Source organism: Monodelphis domestica, chromosome 6 (genome assembly GCF_027887165.1).
Source record: "Monodelphis domestica isolate mMonDom1 chromosome 6, mMonDom1.pri, whole genome shotgun sequence".
Taxonomy (NCBI): Eukaryota; Metazoa; Chordata; class Mammalia; order Didelphimorphia; family Didelphidae; genus Monodelphis; species Monodelphis domestica.
Window position 1 is genome coordinate 91,930,979 of NC_077232.1, and position 12,224 is coordinate 91,943,202.

At 45.0% G+C, this 12,224-nt stretch overlaps 1 pseudogene; it reads left to right on the forward strand.

The window, feature by feature from the left end:
- The first annotated feature begins 5,457 nt into the window (after positions 1-5,457).
- Positions 5,458-10,020, forward strand: LOC103105673 (polycomb group protein ASXL1-like; annotated as a pseudogene).
- The last annotated feature ends 2,204 nt before the right edge of the window (positions 10,021-12,224 follow it).

Sequence of the window (12,224 nt, forward strand, 5' to 3'; positions counted from 1 at the left end):
AGTGTCAGTAACTGCCAAAGCATCCTGGCTGTTGATACATCTATTGCTTAAAGGACACTGGAAGGATTTTTTTCCCTGAAGCTAGCATCACTCTGAAGATTCAGCTTTTCTTTGGGTTCTAGGACATTCTGCCCCCTTTCAGAAATGAAGATTATTCTGAAATCCATCCATCCTATGGATGGATCTCACGGATCACCTTCCATAATGGAGAACTGAAAGAGAAACCTTTTGTCTTCTTTATATTAGTATAGCTGACATGTATATTGAACTTTACAACTTACAAAGCACTTTACATGCACTTCATTTGACCCTTGCAACAACTTAGTAAGATAATTTGGTCTGGACCTCTATGGGAGGTAGAGCATGGAGGAACAGTGGAGAGAAACAGACCCTTGATCAAACACTGCCTCTGACTCATTCTGAGGGTGTGGATTAGGACTGGCCCTGTGATTTCATTAATATAGGGAGCTCCCACATGAGGAAACTCCTTCCCAATGTAAGTCAGCACCTCCTCTGCAATTGATAATCTAGACCAGAGGGGTCAGATATGCAGCCAGGCCAGAAAACTCCAGAATGCAGCCTGAACCAGATTCAAATATAATTGGAACATAGATAAACAAAATAAATAACACAACAAAACATGATATTACAATTGTAAAAAATCCTTACTGTCTGACTTAGTAATAACTAAGACCAAAGGGCAAGGGCTGGGCAAATGGGATTAAGTGACTTTAGCATAGTCACATAACTAGGAAGTATCTGAGGCCAGATTAGATAAACATTACCTTTTTAAAAAATTATTTTTTTATTTATTTAGAATATTTTTCCATGGTTACACGATTCATTATTTTTCCCTCCCCTCTTCCCTTCCCCCTCCTGGAGCTGACAAGCAATTCCACTGGATGATACAGATGTCATGATAACATTACTTTTAAAAACTAAGTCAATATATATATAGATAGATTAATGGCCCCGGTTTCTATTTGACTTTGACATCACTGGTCTAGAGATTAGACACTAAGAGGTTAAGCCATTTGCCCAGGGTCACAGAACCAGTTTGTGTCAGAGAAAAGAATATGAACCCAGATCTTCCTGGCCATTGAGGCTAGCTCTCAATCTACTCTGCCATGTTGTTCCTCTAATAGATATGGGACTCTGAGCAAACAATTTAACATCTCAGTTGCCTAGGTAAGTGGCTCTCTAAATATAAATCATAGAAAATTTGTCATTTGTATTAGTGGAGGGAGAAAGAAAGGAAGGGAAGGGGAACTCCCATGGGAATAATTTAATTTATATTAATAATCATATTTATATTAATTAATATTGAGATCTACTTTGCAGATGAGGAAACAGAGTCAATTAGGTGAAGTGACTTTCCCATAGCCCCACAGCTAGTAAGTATTAGAGCCAGAGACTAGATTTAAGATAGATATCATTGGTTTGGGGAGCTCCCAGATGAGGACAGTCCCTCTACCCATTCGGAATGGTACCTTCTGTACAACTGAAGAGTCTCTCAAAAAGTTGCCTTGAGCCATGAAGGGTTCAAGTCTAGTTTTCTATTACTGCATTCTAAACTTTCCTTCAGCATGAAATGGCTTATGTAATTCCAGTCAGATTATTGGACTTGACAATAAACCTTAGAGGAAAAGGAATTTTTTAAATTCTGGTAGATTAAATAACATTTTTAAAAATAGCTATAGGATGGTTTATCTGTCAGAACAGCAAAAAATTGGGGCTTCCCTTCTCCCAGCTCCTACGGACTTCCTCCCTTCAACTCTCCTCTAAGCAGCTGGACATCTTTCTCTTGAACTTTTGTAAATAATGTCTGAGGATGCACAGGAAGAGCTCTAGGAGCTCTTGGAGTTTGCTTCAATACCAGTGAACTATTTTTCATCAGTGATCTTTAGCTGCTCTCTGCTGTTCCAGTCTGAGCACTGCAAGCCAAGAATTTCCCAACTGAACCACAGACTTAGTTACACGATAATACACAGAAAAGTTGTCACTCTGTATCAGTGGAGGGAGAGAGGAAGGGAGGGAGAACTGCTATGGGAGCAAGTTACTTTATATTAATAATAAAATAATTTATTATTATGTCATAAATAATAATATAATAACAATAATATTAATAGTCATCTCTACTTTACACATGAGGAAACTGGTTCAATTAGGTGAGTGACTTTCTCAGTCACGCAGCCAATAAGTATTAGAGACAGGGACTAGATTTGAGATATTAAAGATCAATAAATCCAGTTCCTCATTTTCTAAAGGAGAAAGCCAAGGTAAGAGGCTAAGTGATCCCTCTAAGGTCATACAGGTTTATGTGAGTTAGCAGAGTTGGAATTTGGGAGCGGGTCTGGTTGGTTCTTGAAAATGAGGCTTGAGATGGGGAAGGTAAAGCATACCAGTAGTGTGACCAACTGTGAGAAGGATTTTACCTTATATTGGAGAGCTTCTTAAAGCTTGGAGGGAACTACTTCAGTCATTCCCCTTGATAATTTCTCAATTCTTCAACTTCCAGTGTCCAAAAAGCCCCATCCTGGGGGAAAAGCTACTGGGGCTTTGGCCCAAGGCATTGGCGTTAGAAGGAGAAAAAAATTTAACATATGCATTTTTTTGCATTTAACTTGTAAATTCCCCCTTCTCCTCAGTTAAATATCTCAATGTAGTTATTATTTTTATATCATGAATTACAATGTTCCTTAAGGGGCATCACCTGCTTTTGTGTTATTTTTTCTACTCTCTCATTTGGGTCTCCTGATACACTCCTAAGAGAGGAAACCCAGGGGCTTTTCTTACCCATTTTTTGGATGAGGAAATCAAGGTCTAATGAGTCAAAGTAATTTGCCAAAGACCCACAGGTAATGAATAATAGATTGGGAAGGTGATAGCAGGTCTAGTAAACTTTCCAAGATGGGAAGGAAGGAAGGAAGGGATGGAGGAAGCTGGAAATGTCTATGGTGGAGAAAGTGAGAGAGGCTTTCTCTTATGCCTAAAAGCCCACATTGTTGGGTAGAGTAAAATTTAGAAAACATGAGCCACATAATCAGAGAGATGCAAATCAAAACAACTCTGAGGTATCACCTCACACCTAGCAGATTGGCTAACATGACAGCAAGCAAAGTAATGAATGCTGGAGGGGATGTGGCAAAGTCAGGACATTAATGCATTGCTGGTGGAGTTGTGAATTGATCCAACCATTCTGGAGGGTAATTTGGAACTATGCCCAAAGGGCGCTAAAAGACTGTCTGCCCTTTGATCCAGCCATAGCACTGCTTGGTTTGTACCCCAAAGAGATAACAAGGAAAAAAGACATGTACAAGAATATTCATAGCTGCACTCTTTGTGGCGGCAAAACATTGGAAAATGAGGGGATGCCCTACAATTGGGGAATGGCTGAACAAATTGTGGTATCTGTTGGTGATGGAATACTATTGTGCTCAAAGGAATAATAAAGTGGAGGAATTCCATGGGAACTGGAACAACCTTCAGGAATTGATGCAGAGTGAGAGGAGCAGAACCAGAAAAACACTATACACAGAGATAGATGCACTGTGGTACAATCGAAGGTAATGGACTTCTCCATTAGTGGCAATGCAGGGATCCTGAACAACCCGGAGGGATCTATGAGAAAGAACACTATCTACATTCAGAGGAAAAACTGTGGGAGTAGAAACACAATTACTTAAATACATGGGTCGAGGGGATATGGTTGGGGATGTAGACTCTAAATGAACATCCTAGTGCAAACATCAACAACATGGAAATAGGTTTTGATCAAAGACACATGTAATACACAGTGAAATTGTGTGTCAGCTACGGGAAGGGGGGGGAGGAATAATATGATTCTTGTAACCAAGAAATAATGTTAAAAATTGACTAAATGGGGGGCAGCTGGGTGGCTCAGTGGATTGAGAGCCAGGCCTAGAGATGGGAGGTCCTAGGTTCAAATCTGGCCTCAGACACTTCCCAGCTGTGTGACCCTAGGCAAGTCACTTGACCCCCATTGCCTAGCCCTTACCACTCTTCTGCCTTGGAGCCAATACACAGTATTGACTCCAAGATGGAAGGTAAGGGTTTAAAAAAAATGACTGAATGAATTAATTTAAATTAAAAAAAAATAAAATTTAAATAAATTTTTAAAAATTTAAAAAGAAAATATGAGCCACCACTCCAACCCTCTTTATGCATTTTCCCATTGCTCAGATCTTGATATTTGCAATTCCCATCAGTTTTCCTTTGCAAAAATGGACATGGAGAATCAAATATTCTATTTTCTGACTGGTATGATAAAAGAAACCAAACACTGGATGGCAATCAGTGTACCCCACTTCTAGTCCCAGTTCTGTCTCTAACTAGGATCATAGATCTAGAATTGGAAGGTACCTCAGAGGCCATCTAGTCCAATTACTTCATTTTTAACTCAGACACTGAGGTCCAAGGAGGTCTAAGTGACCTGCCCTTTCAAGTACAGGTAGTGCATTATGATAACCACAATTTTTCTCTCAAGAGACATGTGACTATTCCTATTACTGTGTACTATATATTATGTATTGTGCTGTGTTTCTCCTTGATTGACTGACTTCATTCATTCTGCATAAACTCATTTGGGGGGGGTGGGAGGGAGCAGAGAGACATGTGAGTTTAAATCGCACTTCCAACACTCTATTTGTTTGACTATGGGAAAGTCACTTATCTTCCTGTCCCTGTTTTCTCCTCCATAAGAAGAGAGAATGCCAGTTGGGCTTGACTAATGGAATCTTAGGCAGGAGCAAATATGGCAATCAAATCAAGTGTTTTGTAAATCTCAAAGCATCACATAGTACTCTTGCTCTAATTATTACAAAATGCTTTACATCCATCATCTCCTTGCCTTCCAACAACACCAGAAGAAAAATAAAGAGGGGTTATGATTCTCATTATACAAATGAGGAAACCAAGACTCAGAAAGGTTAACCTGATTGTTGCTGTTCAGTCTTTTCAGTTTTGTCCAGCTCTTCATGAAAATCCCATTGGGAGTTTTCCTGGCAAAGATGCTGAACTAGTTTACCATTTCTCTGTCCAGCTCATTTTACAGAAGAGGAAACTGAGGCAGAGTAAAGTGACTTCCCAAGATCATACAAGTAGCAAGTGTCTGAGGCAAGATGTGAACTCAGGAAGAGGAGTCTTCTCCACTCCAGACCTGGCACTCTATCCACTGCTGCACCTAGCTGCCCATTAATGACTAGTTAGCTAGTAAGTCGACAGACCAGAGCCACAACTTGGACTCAAGTTTTCTTACTACTATTACTGCTACTGCTCCTGCTGTTATTACTTCTATCACTACTACTGACGATGATGATGACATCGGACTAAGGAGGAGGATGACGATGATGATGACGGTAAGAACTAACATTCAAATAGCACTTACTATGTGCCAGGTACTGTGCTAAGCATTTTACCATTATTATCTCATTTGATCCTCGTAACAACCCTGAGAGGTAGGTGCCATCATTGTCCTCATTTTCTATAGGAGGAAACTAATAGAAATCAAGCTCAGAACAAAAACTGTCTGATTTGTAGTCGGGAGAAAACTAGCGTTGACTGTCCCGAACTCTGGGATCCTGGGTAAACCCTGACCTTTTTTAAAGTCCAAGCTTCCACAGCCCTAAAGTGGGGCTAGTGCCCTCCCGCCCACGCCTCAATCCCTTCCACACATAGACACATACGCTGGCGCTCTCCCATGCACATCTATCCCCCCACCGGGCGGCCTGGAAAGCCATTTTCCTATTCCTCTCTCACTTTCCCTCATTAGCTGGCAATGGGTAGTTCAGCCAGGAGGCCCAAGGCTGAGCCCAGGAAAGCAGCGCGAGGAGGCGGTGGTGGTGGCAGTGGTGGTGGTGGCCGAGGGGCGGGGCGGACGCCAGAGCCGTGACCTCTGACCGCGTTGTTATGTGGGGCAGAAGCATTCCTTAGTGATCACGGGCCGCTGCCGCCGCTGTGGTAAGGGCACATCTGGGGTGAATGGAACGGCCACCTCCGCCTCCTTCGCCACCACTACCTTCATCCTCACGCGTCCCCTGCCCTCGAGGGCTCGGGCCCCGCACCGCCACCACGAGCCCCCAGCCGCCGGCCTCAGTCCCAACGCTGCCTGGCCCCTCATGCCCCGTGCCGGCCAGGTCCGTGAGGAGGCCCCGCGTGCCGCTATCCCCGCAGAGGAAGAGGAGGATGAAGGACAAACAGAAGAGGAAGAAGGAGCGCACGTGGGCAGAGGCCGCCCGCTTGGTATTAGAAAACTACTCCGATGCTCCAATGACCCCAAAACAGATTCTGCAGGTCATCGAAGCTGAAAGACTAAAGGAGATGAGTGGGATATCCCCCTTGGCTTGCCTCAACGCCATGCTAAATTCCAATTCTCGAGGTGGTGAGGGACTCTTTTACAAACTTCCTGGACGAATCAGCCTTTTCACGCTCAAGAAGGATGCCTTACAGTGGTCTAGAGATCCATCTGTCCCTGTAGGAGAAGAGGTGGAGGACACAGCAGATGTAGAAAGCTATGGATCCTATGAAGCCACCACCGTGAGTGGTGATAATGATGTATCTCTTGATGAAACCTCTTCCAATGCCTCTTGTTCTACAGAGCCTCAAAGAATAACTGTCTCTACTCCCAGGGAGACTTACAGAGCTGCTTCACAGACAAGTGAACCGAAAAAGACTGCGATGATGTTACCTCGAGTTGTCTTGACCCCTCTAAAAGTAAACAGCGCACACATGGAATCTGCATCAGGATTTTCTGGAAGATATGCTAATGGAGAGAGCAGCAGCACATCTAGCAGCAACAGTAGCTCCCTGGCCCTCTGCAGCACTGCCATGCGTAATGGGGGGGTGGAAATTAGCGGGGACCAGTCCCAGATTTTGCAAAGTATCAGGAAACCAGCAAGGGGGCAAATGAAGTGCAACAGAATAGAGGAGATAGATTGTGATGTACTTGATTCTATCCTTGTCAACACAAATCTTCGTGCCCTGATAAATTCTCAAAACTTCAATGCCCTTCCTTCACATTTCCAGCAACAACTCCTCCACCTCCTACCCGAGGTGGACAGACAGGTTGGGACAGATGGCCTGATGCAACTCAGCAGCAGTGCTCTGAATAATGAATTTTTCACCCACGCAGCTCAGAGTTGGCCAGAACAGTGAATTCACTCATGAGATGCAAGTCAGAATACGACAAGAAATGGAGAAAGGAAAGAAGATAGAACAGTGGAAAGGAAAATTATTTTAAGATTACTATGGACAAAAGTTGGGTTTGACCAGAGAAGAGTCAGTGCAGCAGAATTCTGGCCAAGAGGAAGCTGATCTCAAGGGTGGCTTGTGTGACACAGGGAATGCAATGCCATCCCAACATGGAGTCCTGCTACCCCTCAATGGGATGGCCACTTCAAGAAAAGTTCTATTCCAGACTTTTGATGTAGAGCCAGAAGAAGTCTGTATAAGAAACATGAAGCTGAACAAACAGAAACCACTAAGGAGATACCTGTGGTGCCAGATTCTTCCCTTTATAAAGAAGAAAAGGCTGGAACAGACTTAACAGAAGGAAGCAGCTCATGTCTGCCTGGTGTGTCCTTCACAGAATTAAAACCCGACACTCCAGACACACCAATTGTGACCATGACTGCCAGGATCCAAAATAGTCCAGATGACTTGGCCTTAGCCTCCACCTCTCTCAGAAGAATTCCCATCTTGTCTCAGGAGAACATTGACCAGGAGGCAGAGGACCAGAAATGGAAATACTTTGAGCAGGCAGCTGCTTCCTCCTTTCTGGAAAAGAAGCCTGGGTTTGAAGATCTTCAGTCCTTTCTTAAAGTAACACAATTGAAAGTGTTCACCCCGAAAAGCCGCAGGCTATTAATTAAAGAGGAGCCCAAAGTCCCGCCCATCTGGATTCAGCTTTCATGTATCAAACCGCCCTGGGTGGTTAAGCGGCTTTCCAGATATGGCCCCGAATTTGTCCCCAACACAGAACTCTCCAGCTAGGGCAGAACTGGTGCCAGAACCCTCCCAGACATTAAGGTCCTCACTCTGCAAGCCCAAACCCAGAGAGAAGCTGCCACAGCCTCCACTGGAGGTGGGAGTGGGCCAGGGGGAGACATAGAGGGAACTGTGATGAAGGAGGTGTTAGAGGACTTACAGAAAGTGTAGGCTAAATCTACAAGGAACACAATTATTGTCACCTGGACATGCCATAGATGGGGAACAAGCCTTGTTAGGAGAGATTGCTAGAAGGAGACTGGCTACTAGCTGAGAAAGGTGACTTGTCCTCTTCTCCCATTGAGGAGGAAAGCTAGGGTTTCACATCCTCACGAGTGAGTCAGAAGACTCTCTATTACCTCTCACTGTTACTAATGGCCAACCAGATGATGCTATGATCCAGCCATCTTCTGACATTCGTGAGTGAGGCTGAGAAATGTGATTGGAATCAGTCTGACTCCTCTTTCAAAACTAAAAGAGAAGCATATAAGGCTGACTTGCCTTCAGTAACTTCAGGGAATAAGGAGATGGAGCTTCAGAGCTGGATGTCTCATGTTTCTGTCTGGCTGAAGTGCCCACTAAGTCTTTGACACAAGGCAGTTCTGAAAAACAGCCAGGGTCTCCATGCCTGGCCTATCCTGTATCAACAACTGAGGCCAACAATCCCCTGATAATGCAGTTACTGAAAGGCAACTTCACCCTGGAAAAAGGTCCTGCCAGTAGCATCTAGTTCTTCCAAATTGGAAGCCAGGCAACCATTTTCTGAAAACATGGAGCAGAATAGCAAGGATTCCTTTAGAGAATCCCCTCCTGATCCTGAAACAAATGGAAATGTTGCTGGAAGAAATAGTTCCAGCTTCCCCAAGGGCTTTAAGGGATCTGCTTCCACAGAAGTGTCATAATCCTAGGGCAGTGCTTCCCAAACCGAAGGGGATGATTCCTGACACTCCCCCAGACACTCCCTCCAAAGAACTCCAGGGTAATCCCAAATTCAAGCTCCCCACAGCCATCAGCAAACCTGGTAGGATCTTCTGGGAAACTGGAAGAAGTGGAGTCCAAAGAGAAACACTTTTCCCTCCATTTTAAAGAACAAAAAGAGTTGACTCTAACCCCAAGTCTGTAAAAACACAAGATTCATCCCTGGGTAGAAGTACCAGAAAGCAAACTGCCTTGAGGATACCTCGGTTCTTGTTTCCAAATGCCCAATCAAGCCTGTGGGGCCCCAATAGATAAAAACTTTTTTGGTGGTCAAGGGAAGAACCTCTTTGACTCTCAATTCCTTGGGAACACAATTCCTGTGGCCCTGTATCATTCCAGGTCAGCAGAGCCACTACCTCCCAATATCCCTACTGTGGAGCCATTTTTTTTTCCAACTGGAAGCCAGGACTAAGCAAAGGCACAGTATTTGGGGGAGGAGTACAGACATGGAGGGCAGAATGGCCACCAAAGCAGCCCCTCAACTCTCTTAGCAGCATCAGGAATGAGAACATGCTGGCCTATGGAGCTAGCCCACCCAACCATAATGCAGAGAACAGGAAAAACCATTGGCCACAGGCCTTTTGAACTGAAGGAACATTTTCAGAGGATGCCCCTTGTAATGGATTTGCCATCTTCAAGCTCCCCAAAGAACTGGAAAAGGGCCCAACCAGTCATTAAAGCCTTCTGTCCCCTACCAGCTCAATATCAAAGAGGCATTTAATGGGAAGCTTTCTAAGCTGCAGTTGAATTCCACTAGTTTTAATTTTATTCATCTAGCACACTGGCCTCTCCCAGAAGCCTTGCTGGGAGTGTGATGCAGCTTAACCACAAAGCCAACTTTACTTCAAACCACAGTGCATCACTTTCTGTGCAAATGTTCACCCATAAGCAGAAGCATGGAAGAAATCTCACTCCAATGCTCCCATAGCCTTAAAGCTATGATTATGTGTAAAGGCTGCGGGGCATTTTGTCACAATGACTGTATTGGGCCCTCAAAGCTTTGTTTTGGGCCTTGTGGTGAGATAATAAATGATGGTCACTGGAAAAAAAATGTATATTTAGTGTGTGTATTTTGATAACAATCCAAAATCTATACACAGGAAAATATTCTTTATAGCAATAGAGACAATATTACACTGAGCAGGAACCCCTCCAGCCTTCCTCTCACATCCACAGTGCTCAAGCCCTCTGTTCACGAAACTTCTTGAGCCTTCCCTTACTGGAGGGGTTTTTCTAGCTTGACACCATTATGGAGATTTTGTTACATCTCCCAAGTCTAACCTGTGACTAGAGGGAGCCTGCCCTCCAGTGTAGAAGCAGTAGGACCTTCAGCAGCACTGGTAAGGGACAACTGGAGGCTGCACCCTCTATGAGGGACCAAGTTAGATTGGGACCCGCTTTGCTTAAATGGGACAATTTCAGTCTTCCCCTCGAGTCTTGCCACCTGTTTTTTCTGCTCCTTTGTCACAAGTCAGCGTTTTCTTCCCCTACTGACCACCCTCAGAAGCAGAGGGAGGATTTGGGAGCTCCTCAGAGCCTAAAGAGATGGCAGGGACTCAGCCTGGCCAAGCAAGGGCATCCACCTAGACGTTTACATGATGCCTTGTTGAGAGAGCCGTGTTTGACCCTGGGGGGTTTCAGCGTTGAGCCAGTCATCCTGCCCTCTGCTCCAGAGAAGCAAATTGGGAAGCTTTCCTGTCTTGACATCTATCTCTCAGCGGCCTGGAGGAATTCTAGACCTGCCAGAACTCTGGGCTCCCAGTGTGGCGGGAACGGGCCACTCATCCTGGGTGAGGCGGCCGGGACTGTCTCCGGACTCGGGGTTCAGCCGTGGGGCAGAGGACTTCCCGCTGCTCTTCAGGCCATTTTGGACTTACCGTGAGAGCGCCCCTGTGTATGTGAAAAACATTTTACATTTCAAAGCAGTGTGTTTCTTACTTTTATATTTTTAACTCTTTCTTCTTGGATGCATAAAGCGAAACCTTTGACTCTTGTAAGTATCCTCTATGCATCTCTAACGTTTTAGCATGTATTTATATGTTGTGCACAGTACTGGCCAATTCTGTAAATGGACGCCTTGTACAGGGAGCATAAAGGTCTGTTCCCTTCCTTTCTGTCTTCAGCAGTATTGCGTTCAGTATTACATCTGCAGTCCGAGCCCCGGTATTCCGGCCCTCCCAGGGTGCGGGTGGCCTCCAGGAAGCGTTTCCCGGTGGATCCATCCGCTGGCCCAGCCGCCCAGCTCCCTCTCTCTCCCACGCAGGTAACTGCGGGCGGACTGACTGCAGGTGCAATTTCAAGGTCCGCCTACCCACACCTTGCCCAGCGAATACATCTGGCTCCTTTGCGCCTTCTTTTTAAAAACAGAAATTCTGCAGCAGGCTTTCAGTTGCCACACGTGGCAGATTTCCAGGAACATTTATGACGAGGCGCCCATTGTCATGGACAGTATTCATTGCTGTGGGGCTCCCTGGCGGCGAGGGGTGTCCTCGAGGGTTTGAATTCAGGGGGCCCGAGGAAGCCTGATTGGCTTTACTACGGATGTGCCTGTGTGGATTGGTCTGACCTGACCTGGGACAGTGGAATTGGGAAGATAAAAAGTTGCTCCGGTGGTTCCCCCCCCCCCCCCCCCCCCCCCGCCAATTCTTTACTGAGGAGACTTACCTGTTTGTCTTATTTCATGCTCCTACCCACCTCCCAGTTTTTTATTCCCTTCTAGTTATATACTTGAATATCCTGTTAAATTTCAGTTTCCCCATAGCCTTTTTTCCCCAATGGCCGTGGAGTGGAGTCGGGGTCATTTACCTGTCTCTTCTCCCCTCCCCATCCTGTCCCACCCCGTCCCCGCCTCACTCTTCAATCCGTTGTGGCAACTTTGTGAGATGACAGATAACAGAGAAGAAAGTGGTGATTTGGAAAGCGGTATTGGCAAGGCCAAGTTGACAATTTCAAAAGCCCATTTACCAAAGATAGGAGCAGAGAGCCCGGAGCTTTGGGAGCCTCCTCTTCCTCTTTTCTTCCCTGTGTCCTTTGGGTCCACTACATAGTGGACACTTTGAAACCGGTTTGGTCTGCAGAGCTGCCCAGAGAAAGCACTGCTCTTGCGGGTCCCTTGTGGTATTGGAAAAATAAACTTTCTGTAAAATCTGAATAAAATAAAATAAAATGGAGATAGAATCAAATGAGATAATGTAGGTAAAGTGCTTCAAAAATCTGAACGAGCTATAGAAATGTTAGTAATT